Raw genomic sequence first — 12,466 nt, 5'->3', positions numbered from 1 at the left:
TTATTATTATTATTATTATTGATTTATTTGTTCATCATCTATATATCTCTTGTTTGATCTGTATTTATTTTCTTTTTCTTTTTCCTCTTTTCTTTGTTGGATTTGAGGAGAAAATGAACTGTAATTTTAGCAAGATGAATAATTGAGGATGTGAAATCTGAAAATAAACTGAAAATTTTAGCAAGACAAGAACTATTGATATTGAGAATTTTTTTATATATAGAGTTATGCCTTATATTGAGAAATTGTGTTATAAAAGATTTAGTTTTTAAATTTTGATATTAAAAAATAAATTTTTAATTTGAGATTATGAAAATGAGATGAGATTAATGAATGATTTGAAATTAAAAATAAATAAATAATTATAGGATTTGTGGAGGGTTGAAAATATTACAAAATAGTTAATTTTTTAAATTAAAAAATCAATTTATGGGGGTTTTAAACTGCCACAAAAGTGATTTAAAATTGTCATAAAAGTCCAATATAAAACCCCCCACTAAACACACAAAAAACCCCACTGAATAGATTGTGGAGGTTTTTAAAAACCTCCACAAAAGACCTCGTGGCACCTCAAATTTTGGGGGTTTTGGAAATCCCCACGAACTATTTGGTGGGGGTTATAAACTTCCACAAATAAGAAAAAAAAACTACCACAAATAAACAAAAACCTTGTAGTGGAGAGACTCTTCACAGACCTTAATGTCACACAAAATTACCCTAAACCCGCCTTCTCTTCTTGATTTTACAGAGAGAACCCTACCACCTTCCAAGTAACACCCACCTCATCTCCCGCATCATTCTCGTCACCCACATCCATCCAATTCACCATCGCCATAGCATCTCCATCAAGCATCCATCCATTGTCATCATGCTACAATTTTCACCCACTGTTGGCACAATTCGCAGTCATAATAGAGGTGCATGTGATGACAGTAAACTCTCATTGAAGGAGGTAAGAAATAATTCACTATATTTGAATTTAAACATGTTTAATAATTGATTAGATTAGTTTATTATTTTCTTTTGTGTCTATAGTAATTACTAAAGAAACAAACCCTAACCATTATAATAGTGTATCTTTGCCATTACTGATGCTTGCTTCTAATTTGCTAATAATTGCTTCTGAGACTTCTCGAAACATCAGTTCAGCCGATTTCTGGGAAGATTAGGGTCTCTGTGGTAGAGGCTAGAACCCGAAGATGCAGCATTCTCTGATCCGGAAGATCTGGCCTTGTCTGTGGCGTTTTGAGTAGGATCATTAAGGAGAATAGCCTGTAGAAACTTCACCCTCGAGTAGAGATGGATCCACACTAACCCTGGGGTTCAGATCCGGAGGAGTATTGGCATCTATTCAAACCAGTGTCAATCACATACAGCCTGCCATTGAAGAAATCACTCACAAGCAAAGAAGACAGTAGTACTAGAGTTAATTCAGAAAAACAAAGCAACTCTGACTCTCAACTCTATTCCCATCATATAATCCCTATTATTTAATCCAATTGTTTTTATCCAAGCATTTATGACATATAATCATTCAAGGTTTACATAATATTCCAACTCCTTCTGATTCCGCCTGACTAAGACCTGCAAGACAACCATAACTTGCTTCAAGCCACAATCCTCGTGGGATCGACCCTAAATCATTCAGGTATTACTTGGACGACCCATTGCACTTGCTGGTATTGCTGTTGTACGAAATAGTATGAGTTTTGCGTACATGCGCACCAATGGTAGAGAAACATCAAGAAAGAGACCAGTAGTAATGAGCTAGAAGACTAAAAAGGAGGCTAATAAAAGTACAACAAGAAAAAAGGCTAATAAGATGGATGCTAATAAGAGTACAACAACAAAAAAGGCTCCAACAAGTAGCAATAAAAAATAGTGGGCCAACACCTGTTGGCATTAATTCGAGTAAGCCCAATCCTGGTTGCCCAAATTTAGCTATGCCTAAATGGTTGCTGGGCCATGAGTTGGTGGAGGTGGACTAAGATCTACTGCTAGGCCAAGTGGCCTACATTCTAATGGGCCTAATTCAAAAATGGGTGACAATAATAATTCAGAGGATGATAAAGAAAATGAGGAGTAAGAGGAAGTTGAAGAAGATCTTGTGTTTGAGTATGAATCAGAAACATTGTTGACTCCTGAGATCTCTGAGGATGAGTGAGAAAGGTATGAGTTTCCATAGTATAATGAAGGGGTTGGATTTGGAGAGGTTCACTTTGAGTTAGGCATGAAATTTATAACAGTTGAATCATTCAAGAATGCTTTGAATGATCATGTCATATATGAGGGGGAAAGATCAACTATATAAAAAATGATCAAAGGAGAGTAAGTGTGAGTGTGAACATGGAGCTATCAGGATCAAGAAGCCAAGAAAATCCAAGACAGATAAGGAATCAACAGAAAGTGATATTGCTAATGTTGGGGATGTAGTGGTACAATCTAGTGATGTGCAAGCTGACGATGTAAAGTCTACAAATGAGAATGAAGGAGCAAATGTTCAGTATGATAAGGGAGCAGAAACTAAATCGGTTGCTGGCGACAACAAACGTTCAAATTTAGTCGTAACTGGTGGAAGTGAGACTGGCACTAGGCCTCCTTGTCCATGACTGATTTATTACGCATGGAATAATCAACAAAAGAGTTACCAAAGCAAGACATATGTTCCAACTCATTTGCAGCAGAGAATTCGGTTCTAAATTGGTGGCTAAGAAATTGGAAAAGAGGCTCACTCAACCTCACATAAGACTTAGTGAAGCTTATGAGCACATCAAGATTGACTACAATGTCATGATCAATGGAAAGATGATATATATAGTCCTTAAGGAAGCGAGAGAACATGTCACTGGAAATGAAAGAGCACAATACAACAAGCTAAGGTATTATCTAGTTGAGTTGTCAAAGAGTAATCCTGGGAGATTTTCCCTTTTGGATGTTACTCTGATGCCCCAATCCCCTCCATTGCTCAAAAAATTATAGATATGTCTTGATGCATGTAAAAGGGGATTCAAATCCGGTTGTAGAAAATTAATTGGGTTTGATGGTTCTTTTTTGAAAGGTTGTTTTGGAGGCCAGCTCCTATTAGCTATAGGTTACGATGCAAATAATCATTTTTATGTGATTGCATATGCTGTGGTTGATAGTGAAACGAAAGAAAGTTGGAAGTGGTTTCTTACTTTGCTGCAAGAGGACCTTGGCGATCATTACATTCATAGTTAGAATTTTATTTCCGATCAACAAAAAGTAACATTGAATCTTAAGTTCTCTTTTTAATTGATAAAGCTTGAACTATATAATTGATATAAATATATGTTTATACTGTATAATTGATATAGATATATCCATGGATGATATTATGGTTTGCTTGTATTTGTCTGGAATTGATGAATTAGGAATTGTTATCGACATTAAAAGAAGTGATGCCATATGCTCATCACTAAAACTGCGCCACACATATTTGAAAGAACTTCACCAATAGGTTCAAGGATAAGCAAGTGAAGAATATGGTATGGGAATGCACAAAATGCACAACTCATGCTGAGTTTAAGGCAAGTATGGAAAAATTGAGGAGGGTGAATGAAGATACTTGGAATTACCTCTCAAAGTTTGCGCCTTCATGTTGGACAAAGTCTCAATTTAGTCGTGGACCAAAGGTTGATAATCTCACTAACAACATGTGTGAGGTGAAAAAATAGTCAACTACTGATCCAAACTCATTCTTATAATATGTGAAAAGCTTAGGTGCTACATCATGGAATAATATAAATTGAATGACAATTGCATTATGCTTGTTCTCGTTTTTAATTTGGTTACCAGGAAACTTAATAGAAGTTAGTTTGATACTAATTTTTGTTATTTGATGTATTAATTAAGTTGAATGGTTAGCTACTTATGGTATTTTATCCAACTATAGTCCTATCAATTTCTTTCATTGTATTAGATTCATTAAAGTGTCTCTATTTCATTATCCATCCAATTTAAATTCACTTAATTAGGATTACTTTTTTTTCTCATTCTCATTAATTTGTACACGTAATGCATTAAACTCAATACCTATTTACTCAAAATTTCACGCAAGCACTAATCCATAACAACAAAAAAAGTTTCATTCATTCATAAAGTTGGTGTTAACATAATAAGTCTATCATTGTGAAGAGTAACTCACAATAAAAGCACAAGCTAACACAAAGAAACCAATCGTAAGACTAAATATATTATTAAATTTATTTTTTTAATCTCTATTTATTACTTTTTTTTTTTTTGGAGAATTTTCTAATGCAACTATCCTCTCCTATAGCTCCATCAATTTCTCTTGAAATCCAACAACCACATCATCCAATTGATCAGCATCAGCAACATCATCCATGATAGCATTCTTGTGATTGATGTCAAAGACCATGTCAAACCAAGCAAAGAAATTGCAGTGACACTCCTTTTCCTGCAGCAATATAAAATTCAAAAATGTCATATACTTAAATCATATGCAAAATTACAATAGAATAGAGTTAATTGTCTTATACATTGGACACCCAAAGAATAACCTTCTAGGATTCTCCACCATGTTTGATTTGGCGATAATTACAAATAACCCACAAAGGTACTTCGAGTGTTGTCTATTTCTTAACCTCCTTATTATGGGTGATAGCATGACTGACCCTTCCTCTACAATGGGTAGAACAGCCTCATCTTTGTCCACTATTGGCTATTGAAACAAGAGTAGCTCTAGGGAATGAACTAGTGTTTCTCATTCTTCATAGCAACATGCTTAAAATGGGAGTGGGAATTGTGTTTCAAAATGGTGTCGTATTTGTAAATGAGTTTAAGGATTGAATTGTCCACACTTAATGACCCTATATGTAAGTTAATGTTCTACGTCAGCAGTCAAGGTCATTGACTAAGGCAAAAATTGACAACAAGGAACTGTATTATCTAACGAAAGTAAACTTCGAAGACTATTTTGTGTATTTAAAATTTGGAGGACTAAAATATTCGATTTTAAAAATCTTAGAGACTGATTTAAATAATTATTCCATATTTATGCATACTCATTACTCAATAACTTTTATTTAGTTATAAACAAGTGTAATAACCCGTGCCATGCACGTGATAAAATTGAAATTATAATTTTAAATTCTTTTGTTAAGATTAATTTGAATTATAATAATTTGATTAATAAAAATGTAACATATTATGTATTGTTTATTTTTTCTTAATCTAGTATTAAATGTATTAACTCTAAAATAGTTATTAATTAGTTTTAGTAATTTACTTTTTTCAATAAATCAAACATATGTACTCAATGTGACCATAAATAATCTAGTAATACTTAGACCCACCAACAATTTTTTATATGTTGTTTTACTGTCAAGTAAGAACATATCAAAATCAGCTCAAAATAAATAATAAATTATTAGAGAATTGTAATGCACAAAATTCTCTAATAAACAATAAATAATTTAAACATAGGAGAAAAATATATTATTATATGATAGAATTAATATGAGTATATTTTGTTATTAAATACACAAAGTTAATGTAAAATAAAATTACAAATAAAAAAACAAAAAAAATAAAATTAAAATAGCAAAAACGATAAAAATATTATTTTTACAATTTTGTTTTGTCATTTTTATGTATAGAAGATTAGAAAATAATAAACTTTTGACTAAATTAATTTTGTATTTGTTGTATTCAAATTAAATAAGTAATAAGTTATATTATTTTAATTTATTCCTAAAATTTATATATCATAAAAATCAAATCAATATACATAATTTTAAATTGTGTGATACTTAAATATCTAATCAAATCAATTAGTTGATATAATTAATGCATCATAATGAATTGTATTTAATGAGTTAAACAAAATAAATTAAGAAACACTCTCAGAAACATGCTACGTTGACTCTATCGTTAAATGTAAAAAATCGATTTTTATATAATAGAATCGATAATATAATAGACGGCAAGAAAGAGAAAGATAAACATTTTAGATCTTAGGTTGTTTTATTTGGATGTTGTAATGTGGGTATCACATTATTTTACTTATTCTACCCTATAGACCGTTTTGCAACTTTATTTCAGTATTAATAGAATTTCACTACCTTTTAGTAATAAATTAAAATCCAAAATAAAATTGAAAAAAAAAAGTAAAGAATATAAAATTATTCATTGAAATTTTATTTTATTTTTTGTTATTATAACAGGTATTTTTATTTAATATACCAACACCGTATAAAATTAATCATAAAAAAGTATAAAATATAAATAAATATACTGAATTAAGAGATAAAATTATATTTGTTATCTCATTTTTACTTTTAGCAGCACAATAGAATATCATGTACTCAACATAATTTAAGATGTAAATTATAATTAATTATACTTTTTATTTTAAAATATTTAAAATCAATCTTAATATAAATAAAAATAATTTAATATATTAAATAAATTAATAGAATAATATAAGTTAACTATTTTTTATTAATTTTGTTGTTTTTTTCTGACTACCTTTAAAATTACGACTTTTTTTTAAATTTGACCGTGAAATAAAATTAGAGTTGTTGGTCTACACCATTAAAAAAAATAATACTATGCGATTACATTTGTATATATAACATGTTCCTAAATTTTTATATGCTAAACTTAAGATTCTGTATTTCTTTGTTTATGCCATAAATAAGTATTATTTACAATGATTTGTATTGATTTAAAAGCTTAAAAATTTTTGTACGTATTAATTTTATATTTAATATTAAAACATGAAAATTTACTATGTTATTTTACTATTAATTTAGAATAACATAGCTTCATGAATATTAATCATTAATCAATTATGAACTAACATAAAATTATAATACAATTTATTGACGAAAAACAATCAACAATTAATTTAATAAATATAAAAATCATCCAAACACTTTGATTAAAAGTATGAGTGGTTAATTATCATTAATTATTAATAATATTTTGTTCATAACTAAAACTAAAATATAATTATTCAGATTTAGATTTTAGAAGAATAAACGTATAAGTAACAAATAATCTATTTTATCATGCATATTATAAATTAATGAATTAAACTAACTGATATAATGAATTATAATTAATTAATTGGTATAAATTATAATAAATTATATGATATTTCAAAAAAATAAAATGAATAAGAAGAAAATAAAAAGAAATAGAAGAGATCAAAGACTACAATAAAATAAATTAAGTGTGAGAGTTTTATTTTTTTTTTTACAAATTTTATATCACATCCATTTCAATAATAATAAATAAAAATACATCAACTTGATATCTAAGAGAAAATAATGAGATAAAATAATAACACAATTCTAAAACAAAAGCTTAAATTAAACCATAATATCATTGCACAACACAAATTGAAAGTAATTTCACACTATAATATATCACACAAACAGGTAAATGACTTAAGCTTAATTACGGAATTTTTTTTATTTATGCATACATGATAACACCATAGTCTATAAATGCTTCATGGATAACATATCATATATTGCTCTGAATGATGAGTACGGAAGTTGAAGAGTGTGTGGTGATTTGTATCCACGATAGTTGACTTCTTGCGACGACGCCTCATAGGAAGAAAAAGAATTGTTGTAAAAGCTACCTAATGAAAGAGTAATTGGTAAATGAATGATTCTTCAATGTAAGGAATAAAATTTTATATTTTTATATTCGGAATAAAATTTGATATTTATCATAATAAAATTAAATAACTAATCAGTTATTCACCCACTTATTCATATTAATTGCATGGTTTTACTTTCCCTTCCTTATTATGTGATGTATGTGAAAAACATGTTTCCTATGCTTTAAAATCAATTATTTTAATTACCTTTATTTCTATTCGATGCCGTGATTAGTGTGTTGAGTAGTTTCAGATCTTCTAAGGCAGGAATGACTTAAAGAATGAAAAAGAAAACATACAAAGATGGAAGGAAAGCACAAAATGGAGTTTCTAAAGAAACTGACATCCACGCGATCGCATGGGCGACGCGGACGCATGCCAAGCGCGAATCAACAGCGACGTGGCTGCATGACTAACGCGACCGCGCGCCTTAAGCAAAACACATATGACGCGGTCGAATGACTGACGCGACCACGTGACAAGAAAAGCTCCGAATGACGCGACCGCGTGACCCACGCGGACGCGTGACAGAGGCCACACACCAGAAAAATGCAGAAAATGCTCCCAGCAATTTCTGAAGCCCTTTTTGGCCCAAATCCAAGTCCAGAAGGCATAGACCAGAGGTTATAAAGTGTGGGAATGCATCCATTCAAAGGGGGCTCGCCAATTTAGTTACTTTCCATGATTTAGATCTAGTTTTGAAAGAGGTTCTCTCCTCTCTCTCTTAGGATTTAGGACTTCTCTTAGTTTTAGGAGTGACTCTCAATCCCAGGTTTAATGTTCCTTTATTTTAAGCTTCCCTTTCACTTTTATTCATTCCATTACTTTAGTTGATTATTTACTTTGCCATTTAATTTATGAATTCTTCTATGTTCCAGATTATTTGAATTAATGTTATTTGAGGTATCTCAGTTTAATATTCCTTTCTTCTATTTATGCTATTATTGCTTTTACTCTGAAGACATCTTTATTGCAATAGATTTACTTTTCCCCTTTTGGTCTTGGTTAAGAAATCCGTAACTCAGGAGTTATCTTAGCTCAATATAAAAGATAACTGTTATCTTTGCTAATTGAACTGAACTTCAATAATCCCAACCTTTTCTTAGGAAATAAATAGGATTCGAAGATCAAGCTAATTAGTCCCTTGACTTTCATTTGCTTTAGTAAAGGTCAACTAAGTGGAATTAAGATTCAATCTTCTTTATTATTGAGAAGGGTAACTAATCTGGACTTCCAATTTCTCATCCCTTGCCAAAAGTTTATTTTACAGTTATTTATTTATCTTTAATTGCCATTTAAATTAATTATCATATTCGTTCCTCATTCTTGAAATCCCAAATCTACAATTTCCATAACCAATAATAAGAACATACTTCCCTGCAGTTCCTTGAGAAGACGACCCGAGGTTTGAATACTTCGGTTATCAATTTATTTAGGGGTTTATTACTTGTGAACCACAACGTTTGTACGAAGGGATTTCTGTCGGTTTAGAGACTATATCTACAACGCGACTGTTTTTATGAAATTCTTTACTGGCAAAAATCCCAACGTTAAAATGGCGCCGTTGCCGGGGACTCCAGTTCCAATCCAATCACTCCCAAGCACCACCACTTCCCCATGTTTCATGTCCAAATCCATCACCCCGAGAATCAGAGGTTTGCCTCAAAGAAACAGTAAATAAACTTCAAGCAACCATTCGACAACTGGAGCAAGCAGTAATTCAATTAGCTTCTAGACATTCGAACATTCAGGGACCAACCACAGCCCCATGTGGACAATCTAACGAAGAGCGTAGTATGAAGGAAATACTAGAAACTCCAGTGGACAAGACAGAGAATGAATTCGTACTAGAACAAGTAGAAGGAGCTGTCATTACGCAAGAAGAAGAGTTGGTTAAAGATCTAGGAGACGCTGAACCTCCATGGGAATTCAGAGCTGAAGAGAACTCCGTCAAGGACGTTACAATTAATGCTAAGGAGGACAGTACACAATCCCCAAGGCAAGTCGTTTATGAAGAACTAGACGGAATAACCCAGGACACAAATTCCCTTGATGATGATAGTCACAAGTCAAGTTCTCTTAGTGATGAACTTGCATCCGCAAGTGAATTCTCTGAGATCGAAGAATCTTCCCCAAATGAATACGAAGATGATGCAGAGGTAGATTTCTCTCAACCTCCAATCTATGACTCGAGTGATAAGAAAGACACAGAAGACTTTGACCAGGACACAGAGGCATTTGAAGAACCTTGCAAAGAAGTGGAGGAATTCACAGAAGAGCACAAGCGAGTAGAACTTACAGAACCACCGGAAACACCTTCCCCAAGGCCATTACCACCCAATACAAGCTTCAAGTGGGTACAATCCTTAACCTTTAACTTTACTTTTTCACTTGAATACGGTTTGCTTGAAACAGATGGCCAGCTTAGAGCTCTCTGTGGCTTTAAGAGTAAGAGGGAAATGGCTCGTTTTCAGAGCTGGTGCACAAGGTTCAACAAGGTTCCACGCTTCAACTTGAAGTGCACGGATTGGTATCATGATCAATTGAATGGATCTCGGAAAACGTTTGGTCACCATGGTGAGAATCTGCTTTCTAAACCGGCCGGATGGAAAAGTATAGATCAAGACGGTGGCGGATTTAAAAGCAAAGTTTGGGATCCTGGAATCTATTCCGACATTCATCATTCCGGGAGCCTAAAAATTTGTTTGAAGCTGTTCAGGAGCTTTACATGCCTAGTTTAGGACCCCGGAGGCTATTGGCATTCCAAGCATTGGTGGAGATTTTTAGATGAATTTAAGCATAAGCCGCCATAACAGGAAGCTCTTCCAATGTCCAACTTAAGGACTTTAACTAAAAGTGCTAGGTGGGAGACAACCCACTATGGTATGATCGTTCATTTTTCAATTTTTATTTCGTTTTGCTTGTTTTCAAGTTTTATTTTATTTTATAATATTGAACCTGGAACTTTGCATCGCATTCATATTAATCATTGCATTCTGCACTGCATAAAAAAAAGGGTGCGCGACGCGACCGCATCACTCATGCGATCGCGTCATATTGTGAAAAACACTACCCACGCGACCACGTCATCCATGCGGCCGCGTGACCTGGAGATCGGCGTAAAGATCCAACGTCCAGAAAGTTAGGCTGGAATCGTGCGGCCATTGTGCGTTTTGCACAAAATGCCCACGCGATCGCATGCCCCATGCGATCGCGTCACTTGCACACAACCAATCCCACGCGACCGCGTGAGCGACGCGATCGGGTCGCATGGATTGCACAACACCCCAGAAGGAGATAGAGAGTTGCGCTGAAACGAGCTGGATTCGTGCGTTTAGCACAAATCCCAATGACGCGATCGCATGCCCCAGGCGATCGCGTCATTCACTCCTTTAGCCATTCCATGCGATCGCATCACCCACGCGATCGCGTCACCCCCCATTTCGCTCAAGCCACGCGACCGCGTGCCCCACGCGGCCGCATGGATTCAAATTTATACCCCCCAACCACGCGAACCCTATCAGTCGTGCCCCCCCTTTCATGTTTTAATTCCTTATATGTAATTGCAAGCTTTAATTTTAATTCATATGAACTATTTGATTGTTGTTTATTTTCCGGAACAATCCAATTTTAGCCGGAATGCTGCCCAAATTTCTGTAAAATGTTTTCATTCATGTTTTGGTTTTGGCATTTTAAAATCTGCTTGCCTCTGCTTTACCCAAACCTATTCATGAATGCCAAGTACTCATTCTTATTCTCTTTGATTTCCTGGTTCATATATTGCATTTTTGATGTTTGATTCCAATTTTTGCTTTTTCTATATCTATTTGAATCATCATCAACCTGTTTTTCCTTGTTGGTTATGAGTTACCTATAGCTTCTATTTATGAATGCTTGTTAATTAGAAACTTATCCTTATGCCACTTACCTTAACCCATTTTTCATTAACTCAATAATTCTAATTTCCTGAACTCTTTTTTTAATTAATTCTAACCGAACTAACCTTTTAAAATCTTTTTTTCTGGTTTTTCACTTTCTTTTAACCCTCTAACCATGGCATACTGATACTTTTTCCTACTTAACATGCTTTCTATTATATTTTGGATTGTAAATTCTTCTTTTCGGACTTTTAACTCCTATACAATCCTTAATGCACATTTACTTAACTCATTTACCTCATTCTAATTCTCCTTTGCCACTTTATGTTTCTTTTCTACTATTTGCCTATTTGTTTTCCTATTTTTATATATCCTGGTTTTCTATTTTTCAGGATGTCGGATTCCCAGAGAAAGGGAAAAGGAAAGGCTACCACTGGCAAACGAAAAAGAGGAGAAGCCTCTATGTCTATCATAGATCTCATGCATGATGCCTCCTGGCAGGAGAAAAACTTCACCCCGCAGGAGACGGCCGACCAGCTGCTCCCTGCTAATGACCCAGTAAAGTTTGCAAACCAATACTGTGAGCTGAAGTATCCGGTATTCGCAAACTCCAGGAACCTATACCTAGAAAGGACCTTGAAGATCCCAGGAGAACTCCAGCAATACACCTCTGATCAGATCAAACAAAGAGGCTGGTTCTTCTTGGAGAGACCCCTGACTGAGGTCAACACATCTTGGGTCATGGAATTCTACTGCAATTACTTCAAGACCTCCCTAGATGCAGTGAACCTCAGAGAAAAGAAGATTCTGGTTACTGAAGAGGCAATAGAAGAGGTTCTGAAGCTTTTGCCTAAATCTGATCAGCCAGATGGTTATCAGAAAGCTGAGGAAGACATGCGCTTTCTAAAGTTTGATTGGGATGCAGTCAAGG

At 33.5% G+C, this 12,466-nt stretch overlaps 1 long non-coding RNA gene across 1 annotated transcript; it reads right to left on the bottom strand.

The window, feature by feature from the left end:
- LOC110267925 lies at positions 4,264–5,032 on the bottom strand. The gene is made up of 2 exons (XR_002355901.1): positions 4,542–5,032; positions 4,264–4,438 (listed from the first exon to the last, which is right to left on the bottom strand). It is a non-coding gene; the product is annotated as an uncharacterized LOC110267925 (long non-coding RNA).

Source organism: Arachis ipaensis, chromosome B10, assembly GCF_000816755.2.
Source record: "Arachis ipaensis cultivar K30076 chromosome B10, Araip1.1, whole genome shotgun sequence".
In the NCBI taxonomy this organism is placed as follows: domain Eukaryota; kingdom Viridiplantae; phylum Streptophyta; class Magnoliopsida; order Fabales; family Fabaceae; genus Arachis; species Arachis ipaensis.
The sequence above is the reverse complement of the archived record's forward strand: the minus strand, read 5'-3'. Positions and strand labels throughout refer to the sequence as shown.